This window comes from Oncorhynchus nerka, linkage group LG9a, assembly GCF_034236695.1.
Source record: "Oncorhynchus nerka isolate Pitt River linkage group LG9a, Oner_Uvic_2.0, whole genome shotgun sequence".
Classification (NCBI taxonomy): domain Eukaryota; kingdom Metazoa; phylum Chordata; class Actinopteri; order Salmoniformes; family Salmonidae; genus Oncorhynchus; species Oncorhynchus nerka.
This window is the reverse complement of record NC_088404.1, coordinates 6871190-6890819: the sequence shown is the minus strand read 5'-3', so window position 1 is coordinate 6890819 and position 19630 is coordinate 6871190. Positions and strand designations below refer to the sequence as shown.

The following is a 19630-nucleotide window of genomic DNA, read 5'->3' as shown; positions in this document are numbered from 1 at the left end:
GGTTTTGGGGACTACGACAGCTGACTTTGGAGGGCAAGGTTTTAATCATTAAAGCTGTGATTTTACCTGTGCTTTTATTAATCAGTTCTGTTTTATCCCCCTCGAAGGAGTATTTTAGACCTGGAGCGAATGCTTTTTTACTTCCTGTGGGGAGGCAAGTGGGAGAGGCTGAGGAGGAGGTGGTCAAGAGGCCCAGGTCCAAGGGGGAAAGGCATGCCTGACCTCTACTTGTTCCTGGGCAGCCGCTACAGCGTTACATCTGACTCTGGCCACCTCCCGGTCAACAACAAGACACAGGCCCTCGCACGGTTCTGGCTGGGATCTTACCTCAGGACTCTGAGGCTGATCCCAGTCGACCTGCGAGCCCCAGTCTCTTTCCTGCTACCCCCCCGCCCTACGTCCAGCTCCAGAAGTTTTTAAGACATTTTAAACTGGAAAAGAAACAGTCACGGTCTTAACAAAACACCGCTCTCTTTCTCTCTTGTGCCGGGAACCAGTATGTCCAGTGCGCGGGCTCGCTATAGGTGAAAATAACGTGGCCCATCCTGCTCTCCTGAATCGGCATCGGGACCTGTCCTGGATGGTTGCCCACGAGATTCTCCCGGTCAGGGCCGTTATGCACTCACGGGGCATGGCGAGGACATCCGCGTGCCCCGACCAGGCTGCGGCCAAGAAGAGTCGGTGAGGCACATGCTCTGGGAGTGCAGAGCCGCCAGGGACCTGTGGAAGGAAGCAGGCCCCTGATCTCCTCGTGTCTGCCAGCAGGGGAGGACCTAAACCCTCAGCTCGTGCTGTATGGGGTGGGCGAAGGCCCTTCCATCGAAGACCTTCACCAAACTCTGGCCCACCCTCACGTGCCTGAAGGAAGCACTGTGGTCCTCCCGTAACCTGCTGGTAGCAAAAAAACGTAGAGACCACCCCCAGGCAGTGGCCATGGTAGCCACGGAAGCCCTGGGGTGGTACGAAGGAAGGGGGCCTCGACCCCAGGCGAAGGGTCCCCCACAACACCCTAGGTCCCGGCGGCCACGGCCTGACAGCCTAGGCGATGCGCCTGGGGAGGGATCTCCTCTGGGCCCCGAAGGACGGGACGATGATCTATTCAGAAGAGCAGGATGAGGTGAGCTTGATAAAGACTCACCCCGCTCCTGTACAAGGGACTGAAGACAGCTTTTTAACAAAGTGGCTTTTTAACATGTTTCATGCCTTAAAAATGTTTTACCTTTGTTAGATCATTAGTACACATTTTAAATGGCTTTTACAGATTTGATGTTTTTACAAAGAAAGTACTTATATTCATGGTTGTTTTCATTGGTTTTAACAACATGTACTTTTTAACAAATTTAAATGTAACGTTCAAATGCTGTGTTTTATGCTTTGTTGCCGTTTATGTGTATAAATGATGTAAAAAATGTATGAGCTGTTTTTAAAGGAATTGTGCCAATAAAACTTTTCCAAAAGAAAAATCTGTTCTTATCAGTTTAATATCTGATACGTCCCCTATCTGGGGACCATATATTAAATTGATTTTTGGAATAGGGAGATGGAATAGGGGCTTGCTCCGTCCACTCCACGCATCGACCTGGTATTGCAGTACCTCCAGGTTGCACCCTGCCGTTGTAAATATAAATGAGACGAAGTTAACCGGATGTTACTTTTTTATTAGAATCATTACGTTTGAGCAAGTCTGTCAATGATGCCTAGAAAGTGGTTCGGCCTTGACGCTTTATGCCGTTTGTATGTGTATAAAATGATGTACAAAAATACAGATGAGCTGTTTTCAAAGGAAATGCAACAAAACTTCCAGAAAACACCTGTTCTCACTTGCACCACTTTCTAGGCATCATTGACAGACTTGCTCTAACGTAATGATTCTAATAAAACCAGATTTACAGCTAATCTGGAATAATAATCTATCAAATAGGGGTGTAAGGAAACAATTTGCAGATAACAATATTGAGACACAACATTTGATCTTTTACAAAATATCTCAGGTAAAATAATGGCGCCAGACTTCCACCGACCGTCGCCTTGTTCAAGCTATGTGTTCAATCAAAATGCATTTTAATGTTGAACCACTCGACTTCATTACATAGTACATCATCAACACAAATAATGTATGAAATAAAAATAGCCTATATATTTTTTTAATCTGTCTGTAGAGTCTTGCATGATAAGGTCATTGTGAGGAGGTCTTTATAAAGTTGCCCTCCTAAATTACTAGAGGCCAAACTTCAAAGATGTCCATGACACTGGACTGCAGTGAGAGCTAGACCGACAATGCAGCCTACGGAGTGGTCCCTGCCTATGGTCCTGGCTGCCTAACTAAATGTGTGCTCAGCATAATAGACTTTAGCAAACATGGCTCTGTTGAGGCATACTTTTACAATTAAGCTTAGTCAGTCACTACAATAAACTTCATATCATGCACATAAAATACCAATAGGCCTATTGGGTTGGAGAGCATCTATCTACTCACGAAATACTGTATATCGATGAATAAAACATGCACTGTTTTGTTTCGTACTGAAAGTTGTCATAATTCAAGTTCCATCCATGAAATATTGGAATGTGGAGAAATAGTGGTTGAACTATAATCCTACAAATCTACTTTCATTCTCACTAATCGTGGAACAGTATGACAACAGGTCCAGTCGCCGTGAACCGTGCGCCAGGCTCCAGGTTTAACCTGCTACATAGTTCCATAGTGATTACAATAGGCTACATGTCCAAAATGATCGCTAAAATAAATGTATGTGTGTATTACTGACAGACGGCTCCAGATCGTTGCTGATACTAATTGTCAAATAAAAGCCTGGGCGTATAATCGAACGCTTCTAAATCGCATGTTTTCAGCTCGGCAGGTTTAGCCCTACAGAAGCCTGTAGCTTGGGGCTCCACATTTCATACAAGCGAATTATGACGGCTAACAATCAGAATTCTGAATAATGGAAAAATCCATGTAATATATTGTCCCCAGATAGGGGACATATCAGATATTAAACTGATAAGAACAGATTTATTTTATTTTGTAAAATGGTTATTGTCGCAGCGTTTCTTAAAATAGCTCATACTTTTAACATAATCATTTGTACACTTTAAAATGACATAATATGCATTAAAAAACTGCATTGAAACATTTATGTTAAAAGTACATGTTATTAAAACAATAAAACAACCTAAGAAAGAAGTACTTTTAAACATATAAAATCTGTAAAAGCCATTTCAAATGTGCACATTATGATTCAAACAAGAGTATACCTTTTAAAGACATGTAAACGGTTTAAAAGTCCCTTTATTTTATAAAGAGGTCTTCTCTCCTTTGTGCAGGAACGAGGTGAGTCCTTATCACATTTGCCTCCTCCTGCTCTTCTGAATCAACTCCGCCCCCATCCTTCAGGGCCCAGAAGAGATCCCTCCCCTCGGCGCTGCAGCACTGTCAGGACGGGACCTTAGATGGTGTGGGTGATACTTTGTCTGGGGTCGAGGCTTTATTTTGGCCGTACCACCTCAGGGCTTCCGTAGCTATCAAGGCCACTGTCTGATGGGTGGTCTCCATGTGTTTCCCTACCAACAAGTTGTCAGAGGACCACAGTGCGTCCTTCAGACACGTGAGGGTGAGCCAGAGCTTGGTGGAATCGGCCTTCGGTCCACCCGTTACAGCAGGAGCTGAGGTGTTGTGTCCTGAGCTGAGGTGTTGTGTCCTGAGCTGAGGTGTTGTGTCCTGAGCTGAGGTGTTGTGTCCTGAGCTGAGGTGTTGTGTCCTGAGCTGAGGTGTTGTGTCCTGAGCTGAGGTGTTGTGTCCTGAGCTGAGGTGTTGTGTCCTGAGCTGAGGTGTTGTGTTGTGTCCTGAGCTGAGGTGTTGTGTTGTGTCCTGAGCTGAGGTGTTGTGTTGTGTCCTGAGCTGAGCTGAGGTGTTGTGTCCTGAGCTGAGGTGTTGTGTCCTGAGCTGCTGGCGGACACGAGGAGATCAGGGGGCTTCTTTCCACAGGTCTCTGGTTTATTTCATTGTAGTTACTCTTCTCTTCCTTATAGTTAATGTTTGGTATCTGTTTTGATATTTACATTTACATTAGTGGTACATATAGAGGAGACTGGGACAGGCCTTTCTCCAGTATTAACACTAAAGCTCACCACACCTCTTCCTCATCTTCGTCCAACCTCCTCTTCCTCCTCTTCTTTTGTTTCCTCCTCTCGACTCATTTATTATTTTAAGTCAGTTAAGAACTAATTCTTATTTACAATGACAGTCTACCGACCGGGCTAAACCCGGACGACACTGGGCCAACTGTGCGCCGCAGTATGGGACTCCTAATCCCGGCCGGTTGTGATACAGCCTGAATCAAACCAGGGTCTGGAGTGATGCCTCTAGCCTTAGACCGCTGCGCTACTCGGGAGCCCAACAATACCCAATCACTTATCTACCAATTTAAATCAACCTTTTAAGTGTAATTCCTCTTGTATTCCCTGAACATCCAAACATAGAAGTGGATAGTAGATGCTGTGCTTTCAGACAGGCTGTGGCCTGTAAAACTGCTTTCAGACAGGCTGTGGCCTGTAAAACTGTGCTTTCAGACAGGCTGTGGCCTGTAAAACTGTGCTTTCAGACAGGCTGTGGCCTGTAAAACTGTGCTTTCAGACAGGCTGTGGCCTGTAAAACTGTGCTTTCAGACAGGCTGTGGCCTGTAAAACTGTGCTTTCAGACAGGCTGCGGCCTGTAAAACTGTGCTTTCAGACAGGCTGTGGCCTGTAAAACTGCTTTCAGACAGGCTGTGGCCTGTAAAACTGTGCTTTCAGACAGGCTGTGGCCTGTAAAACTGTGCTTTCAGACAGGCTGTGGCCTGTAAAACTGTGCTTTCAGACAGGCTGTGGCCTGTAAAACTGTGCTTTCAGACAGGCTGTGGCCTGTAAAACTGTGCTTTCAGACAGGCTGTGGCCTGTAAAACTGTGCTTTCAGACAGGCTGTGGCCTGTAAAACTGTGCTTTCAGACAGGCTGTGGTCTGTAAAACTGTGCTTTCAGACAGGCTGTGGCCTGTAAAACTGTGCTTTCAGACAGGCTGTGGCCTGTAAAACTGTGCTTTCAGACAGGCTGTGGCCTGTAAAACTGTGCTTTTATCTGCGAGATATTGAATCTCTCATCTTATTAATAACTTTTAGAATTCTAATTGAATGGAGAAACAGCCTGCATCCTCTTGATTTTTATCATCTTAGTTGTATCTCGTGTGAAGTTTCAGAAGCATGTGATTGTAACTGAGATATCCAAGATGTCTGTGGATTGACCGAATGAAGACAGACATTGTTTTACTGTACTCAGATTACCACCAGTGCTTGTGAATAAAAAAAAAATCTTTCTTGAGGAACTATTTCTTCACAATTTTTTTTACAGAAGGATGTTCAGAGAACAACCAGCCCATTGTTGGACCAGGCTGTTTTCTCACTTTCTACTGGTTCTCTTATGATGGGCTTCTAAAACCTGTTATTCAGGACTTGGCAGGTGTAGCAGACTGTCTCAGAGGAGAGTACCACGTTGCAGGTGTAGCAGACTGTCTCAGAGGAGAGTACCACGTTGCAGGTGTAGCAGACTGTCTCAGAGGAGAGTACCACGTTGCAGGTGTAGCAGACTGTCTCAGAGGAGAGTACCACGTTGCAGGTGTAGCAGACTGTCTCAGAGGAGAGTACCGCGTTGCAGGTGTAGCAGACTGTCTCAGAGGAGAGTACCACGTTGCAGGTGTAGCAGACTGTCTCGGAAGAGAGTACCACGTTGCAGGTGTAGCAGACTGTCTCAGAGGAGAGTACCACGTTGCAGGTGTAGCAGACTGTCTCAGAGGAGAGTATCACGTTGCAGGTGTAGCAGACTGTCTCAGAGGAGAGTACCACGTTGCAGGTGTAGCAGACTGTCTCAGAGGAGAGTACCACGTTGCAGGTGTAGCAGACTGTCTCAGAGGAGAGTACCACGTTGCAGGTTTAGCAGACTGTCTCAGAGGAGAGTACCACGTTGCAGGTGTAGCAGACTGTCTCAGAGGAGAGTACCACGTTGCAGGTGTAGCAGACTGTCTCAGAGGAGAGTACCACGTTGCAGGTGTAGCAGATTGTCTCAGAGGAGAGTACCACGTTGCAGGTGTAGCAGACTGTCTCAGAGGAGAGTACCACGTTGCAGGTGTAGCAGACTGTCTCAGAGGAGAGTACCACGTTGCAGGTGTAGCAGACTGTCTCAGAGGAGAGTACCACGTTGCAGGTGTAGCAGACTGTCTCAGAGGAGAGTACCACGTTGCAGGTGTAGCAGACTGTCTCAGAGGAGAGTACCACGTTGCAGGTGTAGCAGACTGTCTCAGAGGAGAGTACCACATTGCAGGTGTAGCAGACTGTCTCAGAGGAGAGTACCACGTTGCAGGTGTAGCAGACTGTCTCAGAGGAGAGTACCACATTGCAGGTGTAGCAGACTGTCTCAGAGGAGAGTACCACATTGCAGGTGTAGCAGACTGTCTCAGAGGAGAGTACCACGTTGCAGGTGTAGCAGACTGTCTCAGAGGAGAGTACCACGTTGCAGGTGTAGCAGACTGTCTCAGAGGAGAGTACCACGTTGCAGGTGTAGCAGACTGTCTCAGAGGAGAGTACCACATTGCAGGTGTAGCAGACTGTCTCAGAGGAGAGTACCACATTGCAGGTATACAGATCTACATCGTAGATCTGAATGAATGAAATATTCTCATTAAATACTTTTTTCTTTACATAGTTGAATGTGCTGACAACAAAATCACACAAATTATCAATGGAAATCACATTTATCAACCCATGGAGGTCTGGATTTGGAGTCGCACTCAAAATTAAAGTGGAAAACCACACTACAGGCTGATCCAACTTTGATGTAATGTCCTTAATAACAAGTCAAAATGAGTCTCAGTAGTGTGTTGACTATAAATTATTAAGGGTAAATGTTTTAGATTTATTAATGTATATGCACCATCGACACCCAAGGAAAGGAGGGAAATGCTTAACGACCTAGACGCTATTGTCATGACAAACAGACAGGTGTTTATGGGGGGAGATTTTAATGTGTCATATGACCGAGGTAATCTCGGCGGGCATCTTGTAAAAAGTCTTATAGGTAAATATAATTTGGTTGATACTTATAGAATAGCGCATGCGGATGATCCCGGTTTCACGTGGGGAAACAGCAGGGGCTCGAGGAGCCGAATAGATTATCTGTTTGTTCCGCGTGAACTCTGTGTGTCCTCCGCGTGCGTTACACCGGTTTTTTATTCGGACCACAGTTGCCTGTCTGTGACAGTAGAATTAAAAACAATTGAATTTGGAAAAGGGTACTGGAAAATTAATAACGGCATTTTACATGACAAAACTTTTGGGACAAGATTCAGGTATTTTTTCCAGGGCTGTGTAGCTATGAAACCTTTTTATTCCACAGTCATAGAGTGGTGGGAGAGCACAAAATTAAGAATCAAGATTTTTATTCAGAATTTTTGCAAAGACAAAGTACGTAATAACCACACAGAATTTTATAAATTGCAGAATGAACTAAAAGATCTACACATCCAAGGAAATGTAAATGGTGGTGGATTAGATAAAGACAAATTGGGCATCCTGCTGAAACAGCAACACACATTATTTGAAAAGAAAGCTCGAGACTTCATTTTTAAAAGTCAGCAAGATAAATGGGAAAATGATGAGAAGTGCTCGGCATATTTTTTCAAGCAAATTAAATCACGGGGAAAGAGGACTATTTCGGCTTTATTGGACCAAGATGGGGAGATGGTTGAGGATGGAGATGGCATGCTTGGTGTCGCTACACACCACTTTTCTCAGCTATTTCAAAAACAAACAATTGATTATGAGAAAGGGACTACATTTTTAAAATGCGTGGATGTGCAGATACCTTTAGATATTAGAGACCAATTAGAAGGGGAATTGAAATTAGATGAAATTCATAGGGCGCTGAAGAGCATGAAAGATAACAAAGTACCAGGAGTGGATGGGCTCTCTAAAGAGTTTTACATCCTTTTTTGGGATATAATTGGATGTCATCTGTTGGAAGTGTTTAGAGGTATATTTGGTTTAGAGCAGGGGTGTCAAAGTCAAATGGACGGAGGGCCAAATAAAAAAATCAGCTACAAGACGAGGGCCGGACTGTTCGAATGTTCATTGAAATTTTTTTAAATGACGCATATAGTCTAGTGAACCTAATTGAACCTACTGAAAACCTAACAAATATATTACAATATGATCAGATAAATAAAGCAATATTTTCTTATGGCTCTGTCAGTAATCTTTAATTTTCAACAGACACAAAAGACAAATTTCCTTTATATAAATATCCCCATAACATGAACATTAAATGAAAGAAACCGGTATTCAAGGCACCATCAGTAGACTATATTTTCTATTTTAGCAAAAGTGGGCTAAATTTACTTCAAAGAAAAAACAATAATAGCAATTTTCTATCATCCACTCAACTGAAATATTTTTAAAATATAATTGGATTGAAATACAAAAAAATAAAGTGCAAAAATCTATTAATCAAAAACAACACTTTGTTTAAGGAGAAGTAACATGCAGTGAAAACAAATATTAAATTTTAACTTTTAAACTTGAACTGAGTAAAAACTCTAAATATGTGATTGCACAGTAATGTTCACTTGTTTGAGGTTGAGGGTGATACTTGGTGGTGTCCCATCTTTTCCACAAGTTCATCAATGTTGGGGTAAGGCTCTGAGCTGAAGAAATCCTCAGAATTGAGTGGAGGTGTTCAGCAGTAAGTCGACTTCTGTGTGATGTTTTGTTCAGGTTCATCAAAGAAAACAGTTGTTCACACAGGTATGTGCTGCCAAACATAGACAACGTTTGAGCAGCCTGGATGCGCAGCTGGGGCATTGTGCCGGGAGGAAACGGGCGAACTCCGCAGCACCCACTGCCGCATATTTTGCCCTCAGTGCATCATTGCATTGAGGTCAATCAACTCCATTTGGAGGTTTGGTGGTGAGCTTTCCACGTCAACAGCAAATGGGTTACCGAGCAGTTCCAACCTGCTTTTTTGTGCTTCAAAGTCAGCAAATCGGCGTCGAAAGTCAGCGGCAAGCATACCTATTTTATCAGCCAACTGTGTGCTCGGGAACGCACTGGTAGAGCTTCTCTTTCATGGTCTGGCAGCTGGGAAAGTGGCTCAAATTTTCTTTCCGCATCTGCGTCTCCCACAGAGTCAGTTTGGTTTTAAATGCCTTCACTGTACTGTACATATCAGAGATGACACGATCCCGACCCTGCAGCTGCAAGTTTATTGCATTCAGATGACTCGTAATGTCACACAGAAAAGCCATTTCACACAGAAACATTTCGTCTCGGAGTTGTGTTGTGTCTTTCCCTTTGCTGTCCAAGAACAGACAAATCTCCTCACGAAGCTCGAAACATCTTTGAAGCACCTTTCCCTGGCTTAGCCATCGCACCTCTGTGTGATAAGGCAAATCACCATGCTCCGTTTCTAACTCCGTCAGAAATGCCTTGAACTGGCGGTGATTCAAACCTTTGGCTCTGATAAAGTTAACTGTGCGCGTGATGATGCTCATTACATGCTCCATTTTCAAGGCTTTACCGCACAACGCTTCCTGGTGTATGATACAATGATAAGCTGTCAGCTCACCTGTCGCGTTTTCCTCTTGCATCTTTTCCCGTATCTTCGCCACCAGTCCGCTCCTGTGTCCACACATCGCAGGTGCTCCGTCGGTTGTCAAACCCACGAGTTTTTCCCAAGGCAGCTCCATCTCATTTACACATCTTGACACCTCTTCATACAAATCATGCCCCGTAGTTGTGCCATGCATAGGACGTAAAGCCAAAAACTCCTCTGTCACGCTTAGGTTGGAGTCCACTCCGCGGATGAAAATTGACAACTGGGCAATGTCAGAAATGTCGGTGCTCTCATCCACAGCCAAGGAATATGCAATAAAATCTTTTCCCTTTTTCACAAGCTGCTCTTTTAGATTGATGGACAACTGGTCTACTCTCTCGGCAATGGTGTTTCTGCTCAGACTCACATTTAAAAAGAGTTGCCTTTTTTCTGGGCAAACCGTCACAAACTTTAATCATGCAGTTTTTGATGAAATCCCCCTCCGTAAATGGCCGGGCTGATTTAGCGATCTCTTCTGCCAAAATAAAACTGGCCTTGACAGCAGCCTGGCCTTGTGATTTGGCTTTTTGAACAGAGCCTGTCGAGATTTGAGGCCTCGTTTTAATTCCTCTGCCTTTTGTAGCCTTTGTTCCATGTCCATATTCTTGTTTTTGTCCGCGTGTTTCGTTTCATAATGTCGTCTCAGATTATACTCTTTCAGTACCGCCACACTTTCTCCACACAGAAGACACACAGGTTTTCCAGCTACCTTCGTGAACATATACTCCGACTCCCACCTTGTTTGAAACCCCGGTTCTCAGTATCCACCTTCCGTTTTGCCATTTTTGATGGGTATCTGAAAGTTAATTTTACTGTGATGCTGACGACTGCTGTGCCAATAAATATTGAAATGAAGCAGCCTACTGCTCGGTGCGTCACCTTTGCATTGTGGGAAATGTAGTATTGGTGCGTGTAAAAGATCTGCGGGCTGCCGGCTTGCTGCGGGCCGGTTCTAATAATAAATCAAGATCATCCCAGGGGCCGTAAAAAACCTTCTTGCGGGCCGGATGTGGCCCGCGGGCCTTGACTCTGACATATGTGGTTTAGAGCATATGGGAGTTTCGATGTGTGAGGGGGTAATCTCTCTACTGTATAAAAAGGGAGACCCCAAGACATTAGCAAATTGGAGACCTTTAACAATGTTGTGTGTTGACTATAAATTATTAAGCAAAACCGTAACTAATCGCCTATCTTCTGCCATGGCATATGTTGTTGGTGTACCAAACATGTGGTGTGGTGGGGAGAAGATTAACCTGGAACTTGCAATTGCACAGAGACGTTCAAGCCTATTTAGAGGAAAGGCACCTGCCAGCCATTACTGTGAATTTGGACCAGGAAAAAGCCTTTGACATGGTAAACCATGAGTTTTTGTTTAGAATTATGGAAAAATTTGGGTTTGGAAATAATTTTATGAAATGGGTAAAAATTCTGTATAGTAATGTGGGTAGCAGGGTAAATATTAATGGGAATATCGGAAATGTTATCAAGCAATTACGAGGTGTCAGACAGGGTGACCCTCTATCTGCTCTATTGTATGTTTTATATATTGAACCGTTCGCATGCGCAATTAGGACAAATTACAACATCAAAGGCATCATTTTACCTGGAGGGGATATGCTACAAATATCGCAATATGCGGACGACACAGTTTTATATTTACAAGACGACCTGAGCTTGAAAGAGTCTATCAAAGTCATTGATGAATTCTCTGTTGCGTCTGGGTCGAAGATAAACAAGAATAAAACAGAAATAAAATATTTGGGACAGTGGAAATGGAGAACGGATCAGTTATGTGGTTTGACTGTGTGCACAGGACCAATGGTAGTGCTCGGTATATCTTTTGGAAATGAAATTAAAGATGACATGTTTAATTGGAAAGAAAAACTATTATCAATGAATAAAAGATTGGGACTGTGGAAAGTAAGGCGACTATCTTTTAGTGGGAAAGTGCTAGTGCTGAAGGCGGACATTCTGCCTTCATTACTTCACCTTGCCTATGTGTTTCCCATGCCGGTGTCCCTAAGAAAAACGTTCATACGGGTACTGTTTCATTTCTTTTGGGGGGATATGAGTACATCCGTAGAGATCGGATGTACCAGCCTATAGAGGCTGGTGGAAGGGATTTCCCTCATATTCCTCTCAAGCTAGATGCGTTGTTCTACTCAAACCTTTGTTGTCTTTTGTCGTCTTCTGTACACAAATGTCACATTTTAATCAAATTCTGGCTGTCTGTACCGTTAAGATTCATGGTGAAGTGGGATAATAGTAAGCCAAAAGCTGAAATTATCCCGTTACATTTTAAGAAAATAGTGGAATGGGCAAGGAAAACCCCTGTCTGCAAAGTAAAAGAAAATGTAATCAACCACAGATTGCTATACGCAAAATTAATAGAAAATTGTCGTCCTAGAAACAGATTACCAATATCGCTTTCCACCTGGATACGGACACAATTAAAAGGGTTAGATAACAGACTGAAAGATTTTAATTGGCTTGTTTTACACAGACGTCTTCCGGTCCGTTCAACTTTATACGATCATAATTTGACCCTAAATAAATTTTGTCCCAGGGACAATTGTTTCGCAATCGAAACAATTCCACATGTTTTATGGGAATGTTCTTTTGCCCAATCAGTTTGGGGAAAAAATCAACAATTTTTTGAGATTTTAAAAAACATTGATTATGAAGGGGTTGCCAAACTTGAAATAAAAAATGTGGAAAGGGTGCAATTATTAACATTAGTGACTCTGGTGTCCCTTATCAAGACCAAACTTTGGGAGGCCAGATGTGGTGCAGTTAATGACACCCTCAAGTGGTCACCGACGGGATTGGTTCAATTTATAAAACAGGAAGTTTGGAAAAGAATACATTTCGAAATAGATAAGGGGGGCATTGCATCAGTAAAACAGAGATGGAAAGGGATTTACCCGTCATTGTAAAATGTTTTATAACCGATATATAATTGTATTACATAGGTACAATTGGATTGTAAACTAAGCCTTTGTAGATATTTGATATACACTGAGGTTTATCCAGAGTGCATTTTGGCATATGTATAGAATTGTATGTATAGAATTGTTTGTATTGTTTTTGGAGATTGTTAGAGGCATGTTAATCTTGAATATAGGCCAATAATACTGGTCAGGTTCTGCAGAACAGCACTTTTTGTTTTAGGAGTTTTGATATTGTTATGTGGTTACGGTACTTGTTGATACTGTTTGTAAGTATCCATGTTATGTACAACGTTATGCACAAAATGAATGTGAAATGAAAATAAAAATTATTTAAAATAAAAAAAAATCTGTTCTTATCAGTTTAATATCTGATACGTCCCCTATCTGGGGACCATATATTAAATTGATTTTTGGAATAGGGAGATGAAATAGGGGCTTGCTCCGTCCACTCCACGCATCGACCTGGTATTGCAGTACCTCCAGGAACGGTGCACCCCCTGCCGTTGTAAAGGAAAAGTAGACCAAGTTAACCGGATGGTTCTTTTATCAGAATCATGATGGATATTGAAATTTAATATTAAACTTGAGCAAGTTTATGTCAATGATGACAAATTAGTGGTTGTCAACCCAATGAATCAAAACAAATTCAAATAGTTATTGATGCTTTAATGCCATTCTTATGTGTATAAAATTATGTACAAAAATACAGATGAGCTGTTTTCAAAGGAAATGCAACAATAAAACTTTTCCAAAATAAAATATATGTTCTTACTTGCTCTGAGAAGAGTCGGTGAGGCACATGCTCTGGGAGTGCAGAGCCGCCAGGGACCTGTGAGAGGAAGCAGGCCCCCTGATCTCCTCGTGTCTTGCCAGCAGGGGAAGACCTAACGCCCCAGCTCGTGCTGTATGGGGTGGGCCGAAGGCCTTCACCAAGCTCTGGCCCACCCTCACGTGCCTGAAGGATGCACTGTGGTCCTCCCGCAACCTGCTGGTAGCGAAACGAGTAGAGACCACCCCCCGGGCAGTGGCCATGGTAGCCACGGAAGCCCCGGGGTGGTACAGAAGAAAGGGGGCCTCGACCCCAGGCGAAGGGTCCCCCACAACACCCAAGGTCCCGGCAGGCCATTTTTATAAACTATCCCTGGAAGCGCTGCTGCCACAAGGGAACTAAAATAATTGTCCACTTGGTGGCGCCAGACTTCCACCGACCGTCGCCTTGTTCAAGCTATGTGTTCAATCAAAATGCATTTGAATGTTGAACAACTTTTTTTTTTGTTTAACTAAGCAAGTCAGTTAAGAACAAATTCTTATTTACAATGACCTACCTAGGAACAGTGGGTTAACTGGCCTAGGAACAGTGGGTTAACTGGCCTAGGAACAGTGGGTTAACTGGTCTAGGAACAGTGGGTTAACTGGTCTAGGAACAGTGGGTTAACTGGTCTAGGAACAGTGGGTTAACTGGTCTAGGAACAGTGGGTTAACTGGTCTAGGAACAGTGGGTTAACTGGTCTAGGAACAGTGGGTTAACTGGTCTAGGAACAGTGGGTTAACTGGTCTAGGAACAGTGGGTTAACTGGCCTAGGAACAGTGGGTTAACTGGCCTAGGAACAGTGGGTTAACTGGCCTAGGAACAGTGGGTTAACTGGTCTAGGAACAGTGGGTTAACTGGTCTAGGAACAGTGGGTTAACTGGCCTAGGAACAGTGGGTTAACTGGTCTAGGAACAGTGGGTTAACTGGCCTAGGAACAGTGGGTTAACTGGCCTAGGAACAGTGGGTTAACTGGTCTAGGAACAGTGGGTTAACTGGTCTAGGAACAGTGGGTTAACTGGTCTAGGAACAGTGGGTTAACTGGTCTAGGGAACAGTGGGTTAACTGGTCTAGGAACAGTGGGTTAACTGGCCTAGGAACAGTGGGTTAACTGGTCTAGGAACAGTGGGTTAACTGGTCTAGGAACAGTGGGTTAACTGGTCTAGGAACAGTGGGTTAACTGGCCTAGGAACAGTGGGTTAACTGGCCTAGGAACAGTGGGTTAACTGGTCTAGGAACAGTGGGTTAACTGGTCTAGGAACAGTGGGTTAACTGGTCTAGGAACAGTGGGTTAACTGGTCTAGGGAACAGTGGGTTAACTGGTCTAGGAACAGTGGGTTAACTGGCCTAGGAACAGTGGGTTAACTGGCCTAGGAACAGTGGGTTAACTGGCCTAGGAACAGTGGGTTAACTGGTCTAGGAACAGTGGGTTAACTGGTCTAGGAACAGTGGGTTAACTGGTCTAGGAACAGTGGGTTAACTGGTCTAGGAACAGTGGGTTAACTGGTCTAGGAACAGTGGGTTAACTGGTCTAGGAACAGTGGGTTAACTGGTCTAGGAACAGTGGGTTAACTGGTCTAGGGAACAGTGGGTTAACTGGTCTAGGAACAGTGGGTTAACTGGTCTAGGAACAGTGGGTTAACTGGTCTAGGAACAGTGGGTTAACTGGTCTAGGAACAGTGGGTTAACTGGTCTAGGGAACAGTGGGTTAACTGGCCTAGGAACAGTGGGTTAACTGGCCTAGGAACAGTGGGTTAACTGGCCTAGGAACAGTGGGTTAACTGGCCTAGGAACAGTGGGTTAACTGGCCTAGGAACAGTGGGTTAACTGGCCTAGGAACAGTGGGTTAACTGGTCTAGGAACAGTGGGTTAACTGGTCTAGGGACAGTGGGTTCAGGGGTAGAACGACAGATTTGTACCTTTTCAGCGACGGGGATTAGATCCAGCAACCTTCACAGTTACTGGTCTAAAAGCTCTAACCACTAAGCTCCACTTGGCTTCAATACATAACATACATTATCAAAGCAAAAATAGCCTATGTATTGTTAAATCTGTCTGTAGAGCCTTGTATGATAAGGAAACATTTCCTTGTTTATGGGTATTATGACTCCAGTGTGTGTTAGCTGCATGGACAGTGTCATTGAGGACTTAAGGAATTATTTATATTTTTGTCAACTGGGTGGGCAAGAATGACAATATACCATAAGCATCAATGTATCAACATAAACTGTTAAAAAAAAAAAAATCAAATACAGAAATATATGTGCAAGTAGCCAGCCTGAACAGCAGCAACATTTTCAGTGGTTACACGTGATCTGATCTGTGGATGTGAGGGCGGTTGGACGTACTGCCACATTCTCTAAAACAACGTTGGTGGCGGCTTATGGTAGAAAAATTAACATTCAATTCTCTGATAACAGCTCTGGTGGACATTCCTGCAGTCAGCATGCCAATTGCACGCTCCCTCAACTTGAGACATATGTGGCATTGTGTGACAAAACTGCACATTTTAGAGTGGCCTCTTATTGTCCCCAGCACAAGGTGCACCTGTGTAATGATCATGCTGTTTAATCAGCTTCTTGATATGTCACACCTGTCAGGGGGATGAATTATCTTGGCAAAGGAGAAATGCTCACTAACAGGAACGTAAAACAAATTTGTGCACAAAATTTGAGAGAAATAAGCTTTTTGTGCATATGGATCATTTCAGGGAACTTCTATTTCTGCTCATGACCAACATTTTTTACATGTTGCATTTATATTTTAGTTCAGTGTCATTTTAGCCCCACATGTCTATTGTATTCCCCTGGTCTCATTGTCAGCCCTTAAACCATTACGCTTTTTGAGATGCCAGATTCAAAGCGATGTAAATAGTGACGCAGCGGTCTAAGGAACTGCATCTCAGTGCAAGAGGCGTCACTACAGTCCCTGGTTTGAATCCAGGCTGAATCACATTCGGCCGTGATTGTGACTCCCATAGGGCGGCGAACAATTGGCCCAGAGTCGTCAGGGTTTGGCCGGGGTAGGTCGTTATTGTAAATAAAAATGTGTTCTTAAACTGACTTGCCTAGTTAAATAAAGGTTCAATAAGGACAATAGAGATCAATGAGACATGCTGGAATGGGTGAAGACTAGTGTCTGGTAGGGGTGGAGGATGTGGGAGTGTCTGGTAGGGGTGGATGATGTAGGGGTGAAGGATGTGGGAGTGTCTGGTAGGGGTGGAGGATGTGGGAGTGTCTGGTAGCGGTGGAGGATGTGGGAGTGTCTGGTCGCGGTGGAGGATGTGGGAGTGTCTGGTCGCGGTGGAGGATGTGGGAGTGTCTGGTAGGGGTGGAGGATGTGGGAGTGTCTGGTAGGGGTGGAGGATGTGGGAGTGTCTGGTAGGGGTGGAGGATGTGGGAGTGTCTGGTCGCGGTGGAGGATGTGGGAGTGTCTGGTAGCGGTGGAGGATGTGGGAGTGTCTGGTAGGGGTGGAGGATGTGGGAGTGTCTGGTAGGGGTGGAGGATGTGGGAGTGTCTGGTAGCGGTGGAGGATGTGGGAGTGTCTGGTAGGGGTGGAGGATGTGGGAGTGTCTGGTAGGGGTGGAGGATTTGCGAATGTCTGGTAGGGGTGGATGATGTAGGGGTGGAAGATGTGGGAGTGTCTGGTAGGGGTGGAGGATGTGGGAGTGTCTGGTAGGGGTGGAGGATGTGGGAGTGTCTGGTAGGGGTGGAGGATGTGGGAGTGTCTGGTAGGGGTGGAGGATTTGGGAGTGTCTGGTATGGGTGGAGGATGTGGGAGTGTCTGGTAGGGGTGGAGGATGTGGGAGTGTCTGGTAGGGGTGGAGGATGGGGAGTGTCTGGTAGGGGTGGAGGATGTGGGAGTGTCTGGTAGGGTGGATGATGTGGAGGATGTGGGAGTGTCTGGCAGGGGTGGAGGATGTGGGAGTGTTTGGTAGCGGTGGATGATGTGGTAGTGTCTGGTAGGGGTGGATGATGTAGGGGTGGAGGATGTGGGAGTGTCTGGTAGGGGTGGAGGATATGGGAGTGTCTGGTAGGGGTGGAGGATTTGGGAGTGTCTAGGTAGGGGTGGAGGATGTGGGAATGTCTGGTAGGGGTGGAGGATTTGGGAGTGTCTGGTAGGGGTGGAGGATGTGGGAATGTCTGGTAGGGGTGGACGATGTAGGGGTGGAGGATGTGGGAGTGTCTGGTAGGGGTGGGGGATGTGGGAGTGTCTGGTAGGGGTGGAGGATGTGGGAGTGTCTGGTAGGGCTGGAGGATGTGGGAGTGTCTGGTCGCGGTGGAGGATGTGGGAGTGTCTGGTAGGGGTGGATGATGGGAGTGTCTGGTAGGGGTGGATGATGTAGGGGTGAAGGATGTGGGAGTGTCTGGTAGGAGTGGAGGATGTGGGAGTGTCTGGTAGCGGTGGAGGATGTGGGAGTGTCTGGTCGCGGTGGAGGATGTGGGAGTGTCTGGTAGCGGTGGAGGATGTGGGAGTGTCTGGTAGGGGTGGAGGATGTGGGAATGTCTGGTAGGGGTGGATGATGTAGGGGTGGAGGATGTGAGAGTGTCTGGTAGGGGTGGAGGATGTGGGAGTGTCTGGTAGCGGTGGAGGATGTGGGAGTGTCTGGTAGGGGTGGAGGATGTGGGAGTGTCTGGTAGCGGTGGAGGATGTGGGAGTGTCTGGTAGGGGTGGAGGATTTGGGAATGTCTGGTAGGGGTGGATGATGTAGGGGTGGAAGATGTGGGAGTGTCTGGTAGGGCTGGAGGATTTGGGAGTGTCTGGTAGGGGTGGAGGATGTGGGAATGTCTGGTAGGGGTGGCTGATGTAGGAGTGTCTGGTCGCGGTGGAGGATGTGGGAGTGTCTGGTCGCGGTGGAGGATGTGGGAGTGTCTGGTAGGGGTGGAGGATGTGGGAGTGTCTGGTAGGGGTGGAGGATGTGGGAGTGTCTGGTCGCGGTGGAGGATGTGGGAGTGTCTGGTAGCGGTGGAGGATGTGGGAGTGTCTGGTAGGGGTGGAGGATGTGGGAGTGTCTGGTAGGGGGGGTGGAGTGTCTGATAGCGGTGGAGGAGTGTGTGGAGGATGTGGGAGTGTCTGGTAGGGGTGGAGGATGTGGGAGTGTCTGGTAGGGGTGGAGGATTTGCAAATGTCTGGTAGGGGTGGATGATGTAGGGGTGGAAGATGTGGGAGTGTCTGGTAGGGGTGGAGGATGTGGGAGTGTCTGGTAGGGGTGGAGGATTTGGGAGTGTCTGGTAGGGGTGGAGGATTTGGGAGTGTCTGGTATGGGTGGAGGATGTGGGAGTGTCTGGTAGGGGTGGAGGATGTGGGAGTGTCTGGTAGGGGTGGAGGATGTGGGAGTGTCTGGTAGGGGTGGAGGATGTGGGAGTGTCTGGTAGGGTGGATGATGTGGAGGATGTGGGAGTGTCTGGCAGGGGTGGAGGATGTGGGAGTGTTTGGTAGCGGTGGATGATGTGGTAGTGTCTGGTAGGGGTGGATGATGTAGGGGTGGAGGATGTGGGAGTGTATGGTAGGGGTGGAGGATATGGGAGTGTCTGGTAGGGGTGGAGGATTTGGGAGTGTCTAGTAGGGGTGGAGGATGTGGGAATGTCTGGTAGGGGTGGAGGATTTGGGAGTGTCTGGTAGGGGTGGAGGATGTGGGAATGTCTGGTAGGGGTGGACGATGTAGGGGTGGAGGATGTGGGAGTGTCTGGTAGGGGTGGGGGATGTGGGAGTGTCTGGTAGGGGTGGAGGATGTGGGAGTGTCTGGTAGGGCTGGAGGATGTGGGAGTGTCTGGTCGCGGTGGAGGATGTGGGAGTGTCTGGTAGGGGTGGATGATGTGGGAGTGTCTGGTAGGGGTGATGATGTAGGGGTGAAGGAGGATGTGGGAGTGTCTGGTAGGAGTGGAGGATGTGGGAGTGTCTGGTAGCGGTGGAGGATGTGGGAGTGTCTGGTCGCGGTGGAGGATGTGGGAGTGTCTGGTAGCGGTGGAGGATGTGGGAGTGTCTGGTAGGGGTGGAGGATGTGGGAATGTCTGGTAGGGGTGGATGATGTAGGGGTGGAGGATGTGAGAGTGTCTGGTAGCGGTGGAGGATGTGGGAGTGTCTGGTCGCGGTGGAGGATGTGGGAGTGTCTGGTAGCGGTGGAGGATGAGGTGTCTGGTAGGGGTGGAGGATGTGGGAGTGTCTGGTAGGGGTGGAGGATGTGGGAGTGTCTGGT

The 19630-nt window shown here is 46.1% G+C and overlaps 1 non-coding gene and 2 pseudogenes across 1 annotated transcript; 2 read left to right on the top strand and 1 right to left on the bottom strand.

The window, feature by feature from the left end:
- The first annotated feature begins 1442 nt into the window (after window positions 1–1442).
- LOC135573455 (U2 spliceosomal RNA) lies at window positions 1443–1612 on the top strand (annotated as a pseudogene).
- A 1244-nt stretch (window positions 1613–2856) lies between these two features.
- On the bottom strand, window positions 2857–3041 carry LOC115126683 (U2 spliceosomal RNA). Its single transcript, XR_003863201.2, has one exon. It is a non-coding gene; the product is annotated as a U2 spliceosomal RNA (small nuclear RNA).
- Window positions 3042–12947: 9906 nt separating this feature from the next.
- Window positions 12948–13124, top strand: LOC115124076 (U2 spliceosomal RNA; annotated as a pseudogene).
- Window positions 13125–19630: the final 6506 nt, after the last annotated feature.